The following is a 16144-nucleotide window of genomic DNA, read 5'->3' as shown; positions in this document are numbered from 1 at the left end:
CCTTCTTAATAAATATTGGGGTCCATAATTCCTCGTCTCGGACACTGACCCCTATTCTGCCTCCCCCTGTCAGGTTCTTCTCTACTTTCACCCTGTTGTCTACCTTTCCTCTCCCCTCTTTACCCATTTCTCTCATGCTACTCCCCTTCTCCCCAAGTTCCCATCCCTGCCTCCTCCCATCCGTCCCAGACCTATCCTTACCCATATCTCCATCCACAATTTCCCCCCACCCACTCTTCTTCCCTTTCCTCCATCTATTCTTCACCCCCTATCCTAACCTAACTATTCATTATCCGCTAAAGCCTTATGTAATCTTTATGTAGTTATCCCTTGCTATTATCAATTTGTTCTTTTTTGTCCTAATAATTCTTAATCCTATACCATCTTTCATAGATTCACATGCGACCCACCCTCCTCCCCAAGAGGCTCCCCTTAGCTCGGGATTCTTTATTCCCACTTGTGCTTGAAAATCTGAGGGACTCAGCCTCTGTTGGGAGTGCTCTAGAGGGTGCTGTCGCCTGATTTTAACAAAGAAAATAGGCTATTAAACTGACTTTTTCATTGCCATTATAGGCTATTAGAGTGATACTTCTTTATTATGGTACCATGGAACTCCCACTTCGACGACAGGGAATGATTCAAGCATGTGAACCTAGGAAAGATACCAATACTGGAGAACTGCAGTTACAGGGAAGTAACTTATTCTCGTCTACAAGAAAGTGGGTTATTCTGAATCTCTGAGGGGGCAGAGGATATCAAGCGACCGATCCTTGAATACAATGCCCTTTAATCAGTTTGATCGAGGTGTACACGGGAAAGAAGTGAGGTGGGAAGGACGAGCACTGCTCCTTCCTGATTTATGAGGTTGCTATAGATGGAGAAAAAGGCAGGCTCAGTTTATTTGGAGGGTCCAAATCCAATTTCCCGGTTGGTATAGTAGGAAGTCTTCTAATTATTCTTGAACTACTCGTTTAAGGTGTTTGGTCAGGAAAGGGATGTTTGAGATGGGTTTTCAGCATAAAATGAGGGATTCAAAGTTACTTAAGATACCATTTAGTGACCATTGGTAGTGTAAAAAGTTACTTTAAGACAGCATGGAAAGGGTTCTGTGTGGGAACAATCATGCTGATGCTGACTATCTTTTAGAATCAGTCTTGTAATGAGGTCAAACGTTTGTGGCTTGGATATATTTTTGTATTGTGTGGGTTTGGTTGGTTAGGGTGCAGTCAGTTCTGTTGGAGTTCATTTGTGGCAATGATTGAGTGGTTGCCATGCCTCTAGATCATTTGGGTTTGCTACTTTTGAGATTGAGAATGTGAATTTTATTTGCTTGTGTATGTTGATAATTTTGGAGATTAAGGGGCTGATTAGCATGGCGGATGGCAGAGCCCCGGGAAATGGGACCGCCTGCAATGCATGCGGCGGTCCCGCATTTGCAATTTGGATGCACCTGCCACACTGGCGGGCGCATTCCGCATTTTTAACATTGCGGCGGGCAGTACTGCAAACAGCACCCACCGCAAGGTTAAAAATGCAAGTTGTGCATTTGAATGCACAAAGTGACAGGCACAGCGCGGTGCCTGCCACGTTGTAAATGCAAATGCAGTGGGGTACCATTGGTACCCCCCATGTGCACCCCCCACCCCACAAAATGGCTGGGGGCCCGCTACAGGCCCCCAGTGTCAAGGACCGCATGGTGGCGGTGTCTACCAGTCACCGCCACCACATTAAAACCTTTTCATCCCGGTCGACTCATCGACTGGACGGAAAACCAGCAGATGGTATTTCTGTCAGCCGGGGTCCCCCGCCATAGTAATATGGCGGGGGGAATTGGGTGGCGGGCGGTGGATTATGGTGGGCGGTGGCGATCCGCCCCCCATTGTAATCGACCCCAAAGAGTTCTGCTAATGAGTGTTCATGAGGGGCTTTTACCATTGGTGTAGTAAAGTAGTGCTTGTAGTTGACCCACCAACCTGCACAGTTCACTTTGTGGGAAGGATGAGGTGACTATTCAAATTTTATTAGAAAACATGGTTGTAATTTTGAGTTTGCTGAGGTTTCTTTAGACCTATTTTGCGTTTGTGTTTTATTGGATATGTGGAAGGTTCCCAAAGGAGTAAGAGCTTCAACACAATCGAAATCCATTGATTAAAGGACATATCTGTGAGGTTTTTAAATTCTAAGATGTGCAGGGTCAGTAATATTTGCAGGTCTCTAACAGCAAATGCAATGAGAATCGTAGGAGTTTTCGTTTTGGATTAGCTTTATTTAGGTTTGTGAAGGAAATGCCACCCACTGCACCCGTCTGCAGGTTAGTCTCTGCCTCTCTTCAAATACAGGTTTGGTTGCTCTTTAGACTTTGAAAGGCAGACTAGCAGCTGCAAACATCTGTACCTTTTTCACAAAATTACTGTCCCTAGTGTATGCAGGTGCTCAAGGGACGGCACCTTTACTGCAATAATTTACACTGTAACAGTCTGCGCATGGCACACACAGTTAAGTTTGCCCTGTAGGACAGAGTGGGACAGCATGCCCTAAACATAATACAGACCCAGCTCTGTGACTTGCATAGTGTTTTGCGAGATGTAGGACCCCATGGTGTACTTTTGCAAAATACAGCACTCTAAAAACCTAACGACCAACACACTATTTGTGTCCCCTTACAAACTGCTAACAGTGCCTCTATGCCATTTCCTCCTTGTCATTTTCTAGATCACATTTCCCTCAACTTAATGTCTATCCAGGGAACCTTGCAGATAACAGATTGAGAAGGTAGCTGGGATGGCCACAAAGAAAACAAGCATTTACAATGCAATGGTCTCGGCAGCATTAAAGGTAGAGCTATTGGCATTGCTCTTTATTTATTTTTTTAAATCTTAAATAAATGACATTGTATTCTGAGAGTTACTCCTGGGGGTAACAATGCATGGTGTGAGTTACTCCCTGTGGGATAAAAATGGAGGTTTACTGAATCTCTGTGTTCGCAACAGTGACCGCTGTCAGTCAGATACTCCCATGGAATAATAATGGAGCAAATAACAATACATGTTGTAGGGTAAAAAAAAACATGCTGTCAAACACCACCTCGGTCTAACAGTTTATGCCGTCATGCTGTAAATGTGCACACACTCAGAAATTCCGTGTCTGATACCAACAGTACATGCTGTCATGTACAACCTGGGACTAACAATGCAGGCGTCAGATAGGCTGGGGATAAAACTGCAAGTTAGATCGGGGAGGGGGGGGGAGTGGGGGGAGCGGTAACAGTGCATCCTGTTGAATATTCCCGTGACCAACAAAGCATACTGCATGTACTGCCTGGCACTAATAATGTAGGCTAGGCATTAATGCCCGTATGCTATTACTACTGGGTGTGGTGCAGGGCTAACGTGGCATGCTTGCACATATGCCCTATTCCCTATGGGCAACCATCCATTCTGTGGGGTACTGCCCGAGGTAATAATGCATGGTGTCATTTGCTCCCTGGGGCTACAAATCATTGTTTACATACACTATATGTGCGCAACTGTGCGCGCCGTCAGGTATTCACGGGAATACTAGTGGAGGCTACCAATTACAAGGGGAGGACAGTGCACGTTGCCAGGTAACCCCGTATGCTGTCAGACTCCGTGTGAGTGATGGCACAGGCTATGGCGTACTCCAGTGGTTATACATACCCAGGTGGCTGCTGCTCCGATGCCTGGGCAGGAGGGGGCCTCTTGTGCACTTTTGACTACCTCATGTATTTTGGTTGCTCACAATTTTTACTCAAGTATTTTGTTTGCTCACGATTGTCACTATTACCTTTACTACCTCATGTATGTATTGCGACTTATATAGCGCACGTATCACCCGAAGGCATCAAGGCGCTTGCTTAGGGAACCCGTCCTGGTATTCCTCTGTGAGATACCCCGGCAGGGTATCCACAAGGTGAAAGCCAGGCATCCCGCCGCGAGGGGCCGTAGTGGAGATTAAGCAAGCTATTGCCCAGAGTCGCAGAGTGTGACCCCGTGAGTCGAGTAGGCACCGGAGCGAGAATTGTCGAGTCCGTGGAATTTTTGAGCCCGAGATCCGCCGAGGCGGGGAATCGAACCCTAGTCCAAGGCCGATCTCAGCTTCCGGGTCTGCCGCCTCTCACCACTGAGCCACGCTTCTCCACACATGTAATTTTGGTTGCTCACAGTTTTTACTACCTCATGTATTTTGGTTGCTCACAATTGTCACTATTACCTTATGTAAGTAACGTTTGTTTTTGCAATCTGTTCTTTTGTAATGTTTCTCATTATGTTTCATTTCTGTTCCTAATGTGAAGCGCTCTGACGCCTTCGGGTAAAGTCCGCGCTATATAAAAATGCATAAATAAATATATAAATAAATAAAGAGAGAAGGAGGGGGAGGTGCAGGGGAGGGGTGTCCTGGAAAAGGACGTCCAAATCAGGGGAGGGGGATGAGTTGTGGAGGAGGGAAGTGCGGGCCGGGAGAAGGAGGAGGAGCGGAGACCTCCGGGGTCTGAGAGAGGGATCGGGGAGTGTGCGAGCCGAGGGAAGCAGAGGTCAGGGGCAGAGAGCAGAGGGCTGCAGCCGCAGAGAGGAGCGCGGCAGAGAACTTAGGACCAACAGGGGGTCGGGGCGGCCCCAAGGACTCCCAGATCAAGCAGCAACGAGGAGTTCGGGGCTGCCCAGCGAAGCCGGAGGTAGCAGGCACGGACACACACTCTCCGCCAGGGGTCGCTCTGGAGAGCTACGGAAGACGAGGACCCGCAGAGGGGAGCAGAGCAAGACCCGGAGGAGGGACCGGGAGAGGGCGCCAGGCGACCGGGCATGGATGGGTGCGAGCCACGTCTGGAAATAGGGTAAACTGCACCGCAAGGGCCATGCGCGCCACATTTTAAAGGCATCACGGTGTGGATGTGTGTACATGTGTCTCTGTATGTGTGCGTGTATGTGCGCTCCTGTGTGTGTGTCTCTGTGTGTGGGGGAGGGGGGGGGAGTGTCTCTGTCTGCGTGTCTGCAAGTCTGTCTGCGCTCGTGTGTGTGTGTGGCCGCATGCGTGCAGGGGGAGGTGTGCCTGGGTATGTTTGTGCTTCCCAGGAGACAGCCTGGCCGAGCGCGGCGCGTGCCAGTCGGCGCGTGCCACTTTCAAATCGCCTCAAAGGCGAAGCGCGCGGCCAGGATTGTCTCCTGGGAAGCACACATGCCGACAAAAGAGCTTCGGCGGAGACGCGCTTCCGCGCGTTCAGCCGAGCCCTAAAAATGAATGCTTATTGCACAAAACGACCTACACCTGCATGGGTATAAAGACTGCTTGTACACTTATTGATTATTTTATCCTTTGTGCTTGTTGGAATTGTGTAAAGCTAGTTTCTACCAAAATACCACCCGGGGAGGAACGACCAGGAGTAGATGGGCTGAAATATGGTTCATACATGCTTGTAATAAAAAGCCCATGCTTTTGGTGGACACCTGTATGATAAAATGTACGCTTCTTTGGTTAATGTGGGGAATATCCATTTCACATGTATGTCTCCAGGTGTCCGGAATATACTGGAGTGTGTGCTCCTAAACTACAACTGCCTACACTGTTTCCTTCGGTCCGTATATGGCTACAACATTAGATAATGAAAATGGTTGTTCCTTTTTGGGAAGTCATTGCTTAAAAAAATAGAAGCGGAGAAGACCAGTGGTCATAGATGCTACGCCATAAATTAAACCATACCTTTCAAAATGGTCAGTACATCCCATGTTGGTTTCACTCCAGAAGGGGCTCCCAAAGCCTTTACATAAATGTCCTGAACCCTAGACCCTCTTCAACCTTGTCAATGCAGAATCATCATCGAATACAATGACTTTGTTCTGATTAACAATACTTCCTAGCAGGAGTGACTCCTCCATTGGAGCGGAGGAGCGTCTCCCCACTTAAATGCCCCAGAGATGAAAAATGTAATTGTGATATTTTTCGTCAACCCATCCTGACTCAGGAAGGGGCGGGCTTGCTGAGTGGCAGCAGTGGTGAGCTGCCTGTGCACTAGTTTATAGTGCGCATATCCCTTTGGCCGGCTGTCTTGTGATGGCCATTCTGGCATGCACACGATAAACCTCACTACCCAGCTGTCTTAGACAGTCGGATTTAGAGCCTGCACAAGCCTATACTGTCCTCAGGAGTGCTGGGAGATGCTGCTCCACTCAACCCTGGCGCTTCTCTCATGCTGGTTATCAGCATGAGAGCAGCATCATGATTGGTTAAGTAGGTTAGGTGGGGCCCTCAACGTGATGTCGGAAAAGAGGAGGATCGGAGCAAAGAGGACATGTCTGCGCAAGCAGGTAAGTGACTTTATTTATTCCATGTATGTATTTATTTTATTGATGTTGTTTATTTATTTTATGCCCCCACCCATTTGCTCGCCCATCCAATCCCCGTACTTGTCATCTGCCACTGCCTCCTAGAGTGACTTTTCTCCTTTCACAGTACCTGAAACCTAATGGTTTGCATGTTCTTTGGCATAAATGTGGGTGCCTAATTCTGCGGAGTAAAAGTTGTGTGTGAGCTAACATGAATGCATGGACATTACCACTTGAGCACTAGCTACCTAAACATGTTCACAATAACAAAAGAATGTGCAGTGGCAATACATGTGCCCAGTAATGCAAGCATGTGAACCTGAATATGTGCTGGAATAATAGGATAATATCACTTGTGTTTGAGTAACTACAAAATTACACTAATAATTCTGTGAACTAATGGATGGGGTGACAGAAGAGGAAATTAACCACCCAAAACCTCTAGTGAACGAGTAGGGGGTGTCTACACACACATTCCAATGAGCTAGCTTGCTGGACAGGGAGGGGCATTCACAGTAGTCCTGAATGAACAAAGCCAAGGTCCCCACGATGCAGTGTCCATTTTCCATAGATGCAGACACGATTTCTGGGGCTCCGCACCAGGCAATCCAGTCTCCAGGCACAATTCTTAGTTCCATGCTCACGCCGCACTACCAGTTGGGATCCAGCAGATGATGTGGACATATAAGAGAGCACCGCTCTCCAGGTGTCACAAGTAGACAATGTGGGTCCCTCGTAGGAGATCTTAGATGTCCCTGAGACCTCCGAAAGCACAAGTGGTAAGCCAACAAGCCCTAGGAGAGCACACTTTAGGGTGCCACACATCGCAGGTATATAGGAAAGGCACGTGGTCCCTTTCAATGTCAGTAATACTTTTTGTGCACAACAGATTATTCTTGCTGTGTGTACCACGCAGTTTCCTTGTTCCCACGTGCCCACAAATGTATTTCTGCCCTGCTGAAGTATGGCATCAGTACTTACACTGTAGTGTGTTTTTGAAGTAGTGGGTCAAAGTGTCTACCATTGAACCACAGATGTCTCCCCAGAATTTCAGTCCTGTCTGCCATGAGGCCATGGAATGCAGATCTTAATCTTTAGTGGGGCCATGATATGGTTACAGAGGCCAAGTGTCAAAGCCTCTCCCTCCAATCTATCCAGCAAGGCCCACATACGGCACATGTCTGTCTTTCCAGTTGCATGTCCAATGTTTTGTAGAGTGCAGAGCAGGAATATCGTCGTATAAATATCAAGGGACATAAAAATCCCTGCAAAAATATTGTGGGGACGAAATATCGACAACAAAAATATTGTGGACAAGAATATCGACTAACAGGTAAGTAATATCGATTTCAAAAACATCGACGTCTTAAATATCGTTTACAAAAATATAGTTTACAAAAATATCTAATTATTAATAATGTTATGTATTTTAGTGTTTTAATGAGAATTCTGTCATTTTATTATATGTTTAAAATGTTACTAGTTATTAATTTATTTTAAGTTTAATTTTGTGTTTTTAGTTCCGTAGCGGGTTGTGGGTTTATAGGGGATTAGGGTGGGAAGTCATTTAATTATATAGATTTAAATAATAATTTATAGTAGTTAATTTTTTATTTGAATTTTGCGTTTTTAGTTCCACAGCGGGCAATGGGTTTGTTTATAGGGGAATAGGTTGGGAAGTAATTTAATTATATAACATTTATTGAATAATTAATGTGTTAATTGATTAATTAATACGTTTAATTATTAGTTAATTAATTTCAAATAATTAATTAATTTTGTTAATTGTTTAATTCATTTTAGGTGTGTGTTGTGTTTATATGTGTAAATGGTGTGAATGGTGGTTAGTTATTAATTTTTTATTGATTAATTAAATATTTTAAAATTAATTTCCATGAATTAATTAGTAATTATTAATTCTAATTTATTTTAGGTGTGTGTTGTGGTGTTTGTGTGTAAATGCTGTGAAAAGTGGTAAGTAATTAATTTGTTATTGATTAATAAATATGTATATATTAATTTCCATTAATTAATAATTATACATTTTGTGTAATGAATTTTAGGTGTGTGTTGTGGATATTATAGTATTAATTAATGTGTAATGATTTTTTAATTATATTTGTTAATAATATATTTAAATTTATATATTAATTATGTTAATATTGGAAATAAAATGTAATAAAAATGTTGATGGTTTTGTTTTTTATTGTTGTGGGATCCAGCACTTTCCCTACTGTTGAACTCACTGGAGTGGGAATAGTAATTTTTACCCCTCCGCTATCCAGCGCTTTCCCTACTGTTGCACTCACTGGAGTGGGAATAGTAATTTTTACCCCTTCGCTTTCCAGCGCTTTCCATACTGTTGCACTCACTGGAGTGGGAATAGTAATTTTACCCCTCCGCTATCCAATGCTTTCCCTAATGTTGCACTCACTGGAGTGGGAATAGAAATTTTTAACCCTACACTATCCAACGTTTTCCCTACTGTTGCACACACTGGAGTGGGAATAGTCTTTTTGACCCCCTCGCTATCTAACGTTTTCACAACTATTGTGTTTATTTTGTTGTTAAAGTCTTTTTTTCTTTTTTTATTAGTTTATTGTGTTAATTAAACATTAAATATTATATTTAATTTTAAATTATTTATATGTGTATATTTAATTTTTATATAATTTAAAGTTTATAAATTAAATAAAGATAATAGTTAATAAAATGTATTTAAGTAAATATATGTATATGTACACTTTTTCGTGTTTATATTTATTAAATTAAGTTTATTAGTTATAATTAGTTAAAATATATATTACATATAATTAATTGTGTTAATATTAATAATATTTGATTAATTTTATTTAAGTTATGTACATTTTTTAACATCAATAGTTTTTTACTTCTATATTTTTTACATCGATATTTTTGGGTCGATATTGTACTTGTTTATGTATAGGAAGTCGATATTTTTGTTATCGATATCTTCACATCGATATTTTTTCCTCAATATTTTTACTATTGATACTTTAACATGGAACCGTTTTGTAGCTGGGCAATGCCCAGATGTGCTCCCCCAGCCTCCAGTGTGGACTGGAGTGCAGCTAAAAAGCACATAAAGAGTTTTAGAGCAGAGAAATGCCCACTATCTAGGAGATAGCATCAACACATGCTGGTTACTGTGCTCATGTTTTATAGTGACTACTTGTGGCATCATACCTGCATCAGCAGGCTTTACTGGTTGACTGGCTTTTTGCAGTAGACCTCATTAAATTATAGGTGAGAGCTCACAAAAGTCGTTTCTTTTTTGGCAGCTCTATGACTACACAAGGTCTTACTGCTCGTTACTCTTATGTTTCAGAGTCCAATTTTTACATAAGCTTGTGAATTATGTGGAGCAACACGTTTCAGGTATTTCATAAACGATGTTGATTTCCATGTATGCATGATGAGACAGTCCATACTAATTAGCACACATTTGGTGTTTTTACACTGCACTTTGGATTCGGTTTTCTGTCTGCTCACTTTTATTAGAGAGTTGTTTCACATTCCACACAACCATGATTCAACCCTTCGATTTGGACATCATTTCTGTCACTCTAATCTTTTAGCTGTCCCTGACATGAATTAAGCATGTATATAAAAAAAAAACAGTTGTTTGCTAGGTTTCGATTTTGTTGAATAGTATCAGCATTGATTTTGTCATATGGTTTCTCAGATTTTCCCCTGAAGAAGGGTGCAAACAGCACCCGAAATATATTGGGATTTGCCATTTGACAAGCTTGTACATCTACGCCATTTGAAAATTGAGAAGTTCAAGCAACAATGCTTTTGAATAAAAGAAGCAATGCTTTACGTTGGATGAATCGTTTTTTTACAAATGTCACTTTAAATTGATTCTGCACCTCTGTATGAGTTGTATAATTGCTAAACATTAGTTTGATTGATTAATTGAATTGTGTTAGAAAAAAGTTTTCACTCTGTAGGAGTGAACTAAGGTAGTGCAGATTCTGTCTAGGAAAGGCAGTCCTAGTATTTATGTTCTTCCACTATCTAGGAGAAGCATTTCGAAAGCTAGTAGTCACAAAACCACCTTTACCACAGGAAAGGGTTTGTCATTGTGAATCCAATGATAGGAAACCTGATGAGGTTTCTCCCCTGCAATCCACTATTGCAGCTTGTAATCATTCCAACCGTTTCTCCGTGTTAGCCTATGGATAGAGCAACCCTCATGGGTAGTGAAAACACACATGGGAATTCCTCACTACCTTGGTAGGGAACACACATGTACTTGCCCGGCCATTCACCTACCACTTGCTTCATCCCTTAAAACATACCCTTGTGATGCTCTAGGAGTAGAAAAAGGTCCTCTCAGAATGGTTAGTGATTTTAAAAGGCTAGTCTAAGCAGAAGCGCAATTGCGCACACACAGGCCTGCAATGGCAGGATGGATACATGTTTAGAAACATCATAGCTGCATGTGCGTGCAAGTGCGCTCACCGGCCTGCAATGGCAGGCTAGACACATGTTATAAAACATTGTAGGTGCAAGTGCGCACGCCGGACTGCAATGGCAGGCTGTACACATGTTTAAGCACATCATTGGTGCCAGCGCACACAACAGACTGCATTGGCAGGCTCATGACCTGTTTTACAAACATCAAGTAAGCACCATTTCCCAACGAGGCTAGAAAGGGTGTGCACACTTTCACACTGCTTTTAAAGTGGAGACGTGCCCCAGGTCCTAAGGCCATACCAAGAGAATCAGCAAAAACCGGATAGTATCCCATGGGGAGACTCAATCCCCTAACCCACATGGGGGTTCTTCCCTACCCAGGCAGCGAAAACGCAGGTGTCCCTACCCTGCCACTCACCCTACCCCGAGCTTCATCGCTTAGGACTTACCTGAGGGCCACTCTAGTGGGAGTGAAAGGCCCCTCTCAGGTTGGCTAATGAGCGAGAAAGGCCAGCCTGCGCATGATACAGGTTTGACAGGCTATTCCAATGGGTAGCACAATCAGTGCTACGTCCCACTTCTAGCCAGCGCAGTACCCACCCTGGGTATGTGGTGTACCTTTTTACAGGGCACTGACAGGTACAACACCTATACCAATCAAGTAAGCACCCCTTCTTGGCATGTGTAGGAAGGAGATGCACACTTTACTGCTGCAGTACAGTGGCCAGAGACCTATGGACATGATAAAAGACTCTCCAAAAACCAGGAGGACAAAAAGAAAAAATGTTTTAGGGAAATCCCCCTAAGAAGGGCTGTGTGCAACAGCACACTACTCTGTAATTAATGTGTCTAAAAATCTCCTAATTTTCACTGACACGCCACGCTCAAAGCAGCTTAAACCCAGGACCACCAGAGAGACTCCAAGGGCTACTTGGCTAGCCTTCTGATTAGAGCCTCAGGGACAGAAAAGGCTCCAACTACCTTAAAGCCAGCACCTGGACTCTGCCTGCTGTAAGTCTTACCGTCCAAGTGGTATCACCCCAGTCTTCAACCTTTGGAAGTGGGCCTGAAGGTGCACTCCTGCCCAGCTGTGGCATCTCTGACAACCCTTGAAGTGTGATGCATCCCCTTGCAGCTCCGCATAGGAACCGACGGTGCACAATACAACCCTTACACAGGACCTCACATTGCAGCTCCTCGGAACCACCACTGTGCGATACATCCCCAACGCAGGACTATGCATCGCAAGCATTTGTCAACGTCATCCCCGACAATGACGGAGGACGTCGCATCGCAAGCTAAGTTGACACCTTCATCGGAACCACCACTGCACAACGCATTACCGGACTGGGACCTCGCTCTGCAGCCATATCTTCTTGGGAAAACGTTGCTGTGCGAAGCATCATCAATGGGGGATCTTGCAATGCTCCACAACCAGGATTTAATGTACTTTGTTCAGCTGGCCTAACTTAGTCCCTGCGCTCGGCCCAAGCTCCATTGCAGTTAGCTTGAACTTGTGATTTTGATCTGGTCCGGTGTGACCAGATCACCACAGTTGGAGCGTCATGCCTTCAAGCACTATTTTTACTTAAATTATTCAAATTGCACACTTCTGGTTCTACTGATGGGATTTTTTTATTTTTGGTGTCAAATAATGTACTCCATTGTACTCTATTTTTCTGAATTGGTGTGGGATTTTTCTTTTGTTGTGTGTTCACTTTATTGCTGTTTAGAATGCTGCATAAATACATTATACATTGCCTTTAAGTTAAGTCTCACTGTTGTGCTAACCTATCTGAGGGGTAAGCACAGGTTCATTTGGGGCTTACTTGTGTTTCATTCTGACATGAATTCTGGTAGCTGGTTGACTAGATTTTCATCCCCCCTCAACTAGTAACGAAACTTCCTACACATAGACACATAGTATATAATAAGAAACTAGATACAAGATTGTATGAGAGGATAGACTTTGAGGATCTGGCTTATGGGGGCATCTACAGATACGCTGTATTGGTTCCTAGCACTTCAGTTGTATGTCTTCCTTTAGTCTATACCTCTAATATTGCCCACGTCAGCCCCCCGTACATTCTCTTTGCAATTTTCTTTTTCCAGCCTTAAATTGCAGAGGCTTCTAAGTTCATAGTGCCACATAGGCGGTGGCCTATGAATAATGTTAATCTTTGAGTATTCTTTATCAAGATTAGTGTGTCCTTCAACGTTGGATCACAGAAACTAACATAGTGAAGCACAAATCGGACTATGAACAGTGACACCTGGTGCACAGCGTTCTGTACACATTAGTGTATCAATTGTTTCTACAACAGGTTAAGCACTTAAGTATGGTGGACTACCTGTTGATGTCAATGGGACATCCTGTTGGGAAGGGGTGAGAGGAAGGTTGCAGGGGAAGCTCTGGTGCTCTCATCAGGCTTCCCCGCATGCTGGCTTCTATGGGGTCTAATGCAGTATCACTTCCGCATTAGCCCCCCAATCTGCTAGGGGTGTGCTCACCGCACCTGAAGGCAGGAGGAGGTAATGCAGTGTTAACTTACTGGTAATAGCATTACACTGAGTCATTCTCTTGCTGTGCTGAATCACATATTGAGGCCCCTGTGCCAGCAATCACAATCGTTTCCCCAGCATAAAAATCCCTCTGCCGCTTCATACTTCTTATTTCGTACCAAGCTCAGAGACCACACAGTTGGACTGGCCAACAGGGATGGCCTGATTCACCATGGCGAGAGAAGGACTGAGAGTAATGCTGTTACCGGTAAGTACACACAGCATTACCTTATCATCCCTTTTGCTGTGCTGAATCACGTAGTGAGGTGTACCAAAGTCAGCAATGACCAGGCCAACTGCACAGAAAACGCAACACAAGTCCAAGTCACAGGCAAAACGAAAGACAAGACGGAAGCCAGAACTACAGACACCACAAGCCGCACCAGCCGGAAACGAAACCTTCCCCAGAAGGAGAGCCAAAAGGAGAACAAGCGACCCCCCCAAAAGGCAACCAATAGAGCGCTAGCATGAAGCAAAAGAGGAAGATAAAGGGAGACTCGCTAGCACAAAGCCTGGATCACCAATTAACAAACCGGCCGCAAACACCAGCAGCCGGCAGACAGAAAAGGCGGGCAGCTAAAAACAGCCAACCGGCAACTAAAAGAGCACCAGCAGGGCGCCCAGACAGGACCCACATAGACCTAAGGCTCAGGAGACCACCAGACCCCGCAAGGGAACCGGAAATCAGAAAGGCCTGCAAGGTACGGCTTGCAGAAATATCAAGTGATAGATGTTCATTACATTTTCTCTCTTCCTGCTCTAGCAGAACCATCTAACAGTTGATGAAAGAATTCGTGTTTTTCATCCAGTAAGGGCTCCTTCCCCAGACTTGCAACTGCACATAGTCCTATCTCAACTCATGAAGTGTTCATTTGAACTAATTCATACAGCATTATTACCTGTAATGGGCACAATGCAGTAATGCAGCGGTTGGACAGGTTTTACTACACCGCTTATTTCAATAAGGGCAGCCTCTTTTTGTTCCATGTGTTTGTTTATGTATTTATGCAAATTTGAATGTATTATATATTGACCTCTCTGCTGCATTTGATAGCGATCAGCCTTACTTAACGCATTTAAAGTTCGCTTTGGCCTCAATGGTCCTGCCCTCAAATGGTTCACCTCCTTTCATCAACACATGACTCAACAAGTCAAACTCTATTACTGCTTCTCTAACCCTACACCTGTCACTCTTGGTGTCTCCCAGGGATCTATTCTCACTCCCTCTCTCTTTAATCTCTTCATGGAACCCCTTACCCTCATTCTAAAACAAGCTGGAATCAACTACCACCTCTACGCCGATGACACCCCACTCTACTATAAGATTAAATCCCACTCCGATGTTCTTCACCTCAGTTACACCTTGACTAAGATCCAAACCTGGTTCCACCATAATCATTTCAAACTCAACCCTAAAAAAACTGAAATTATTCTCTTCTCTCCTAAAAACAACCTGCTCCCCATCCAAACCTGGATCTCCGACATCAATGCCCTCAACTGCTCGCTCACAGTATCCAACTCAGTTAAATCTCTCGGTATCATTATTGACAATAGCCTAACTCCTATCTCCCACATAAAATTTATTGCTAAAGGAGCACTCTACACTCTCCGTCATCTCAAGAAAATGAAACCCTTTATCCCTGTGGACGACTTCAAAACGGTAGTTCAATCATTGGTCCTCTCAAGAAAAGACCATGGTTACGCTATCTTCTCTAGAACACCCAAAGTACACCTAGCACCACTCAAGTCCGTGTTCAACCTAGCTGCTAGGCTTATCACCGACTACAAACGTTCTGACCGCATCGCCCCTGCCCTTAAAGTCCTCAAATGGCTGCCCGTCAAAGGCAGATCCTCCTACAAGATTGCATGCATCACTCATAAAGCCCTTCATCAAAACTCCCCACCGTACCTCTCTGATAAACTCCACAAAGCGGGCTGCTCCCACCCGATTAGGAGCTCTAACACTCTTTTTCTAGTCCCTCCCTGTTAAATAAAAAAACACTCAACCTTGCTCCTTCTCTGGAAACGCCCCTACCATCTGGAATACCCTCCCTAAAGACCTGCTTTGTAACCTCTCCCACTTCAGCCTAAAAAAGTCCTAAAACTGCACCTTCTTAATAAATATTGGGGTCCATAATTCCTCGTCTCGGACACTGACCCCTATTCTGCCTCCCCCTGTCAGGTTCTTCTCTACTTTCACCCTGTTGTCTACCTTTCCTCTCCCCTCTTTACCCATTTCTCTCATGCTACTCCCCTTCTCCCCAAGTTCCCATCCCTGCCTCCTCCCATCCGTCCCAGACCTATCCTTACCCATATCTCCATCCACAATTTCCCCCCACCCACTCTTCTTCCCTTTCCTCCATCTATTCTTCACCCCCTATCCTAACCTAACTATTCATTATCCGCTAAAGCCTTATGTAATCTTTATGTAGTTATCCCTTGCTATTATCAATTTGTTCTTTTTTGTCCTAATAATTCTTAATCCTATACCATCTTTCATAGATTCACATGCGACCCACCCTCCTCCCCAAGAGGCTCCCCTTAGCTCGGGATTCTTTATTCCCACTTGTGCTTGAAAATCTGAGGGACTCAGCCTCTGTTGGGAGTGCTCTAGAGGGTGCTGTCGCCTGATTTTAACAAAGAAAATAGGCTATTAAACTGACTTTTTCATTGCCATTATAGGCTATTAGAGTGATACTTCTTTATTATGGTACCATGGAACTCCCACTTCGACGACAGGGAATGATTCAAGCATGTGAACCTAGGAAAGATACCAATACTGGAGAACTGCAGTTACAGGG

General features: G+C 44.1%; 1 protein-coding gene and 1 long non-coding RNA gene across 2 annotated transcripts in view; one reads left to right on the top strand and one right to left on the bottom strand.

Annotated features, from left to right (window-relative positions):
• MTUS2 (microtubule associated scaffold protein 2) overlaps nucleotides 1-16144 on the bottom strand; it is a 1701731-nt gene that overhangs the window by 212365 nt on the left and 1473222 nt on the right. The gene's annotated exons all lie outside the window — the stretch shown is intronic.
• Nucleotides 1-16144, top strand: part of LOC144772672 (uncharacterized) — a 78243-nt gene that overhangs the window by 3462 nt on the left and 58637 nt on the right. Inside the window, exon 2 of the long non-coding RNA XR_013599820.1 lies at nucleotides 2713-2835. This is a non-coding gene — a long non-coding RNA (uncharacterized LOC144772672). The remainder of the gene's footprint in view (nucleotides 1-2712; nucleotides 2836-16144) is intronic.

Source organism: Lissotriton helveticus, chromosome 8, assembly GCF_964261635.1.
Source record: "Lissotriton helveticus chromosome 8, aLisHel1.1, whole genome shotgun sequence".
Taxonomy (NCBI): Eukaryota; Metazoa; Chordata; class Amphibia; order Caudata; family Salamandridae; genus Lissotriton; species Lissotriton helveticus.
Note: the sequence above shows the minus strand (reverse complement) of the source record. Positions and strands in the feature narration are given on the sequence as shown.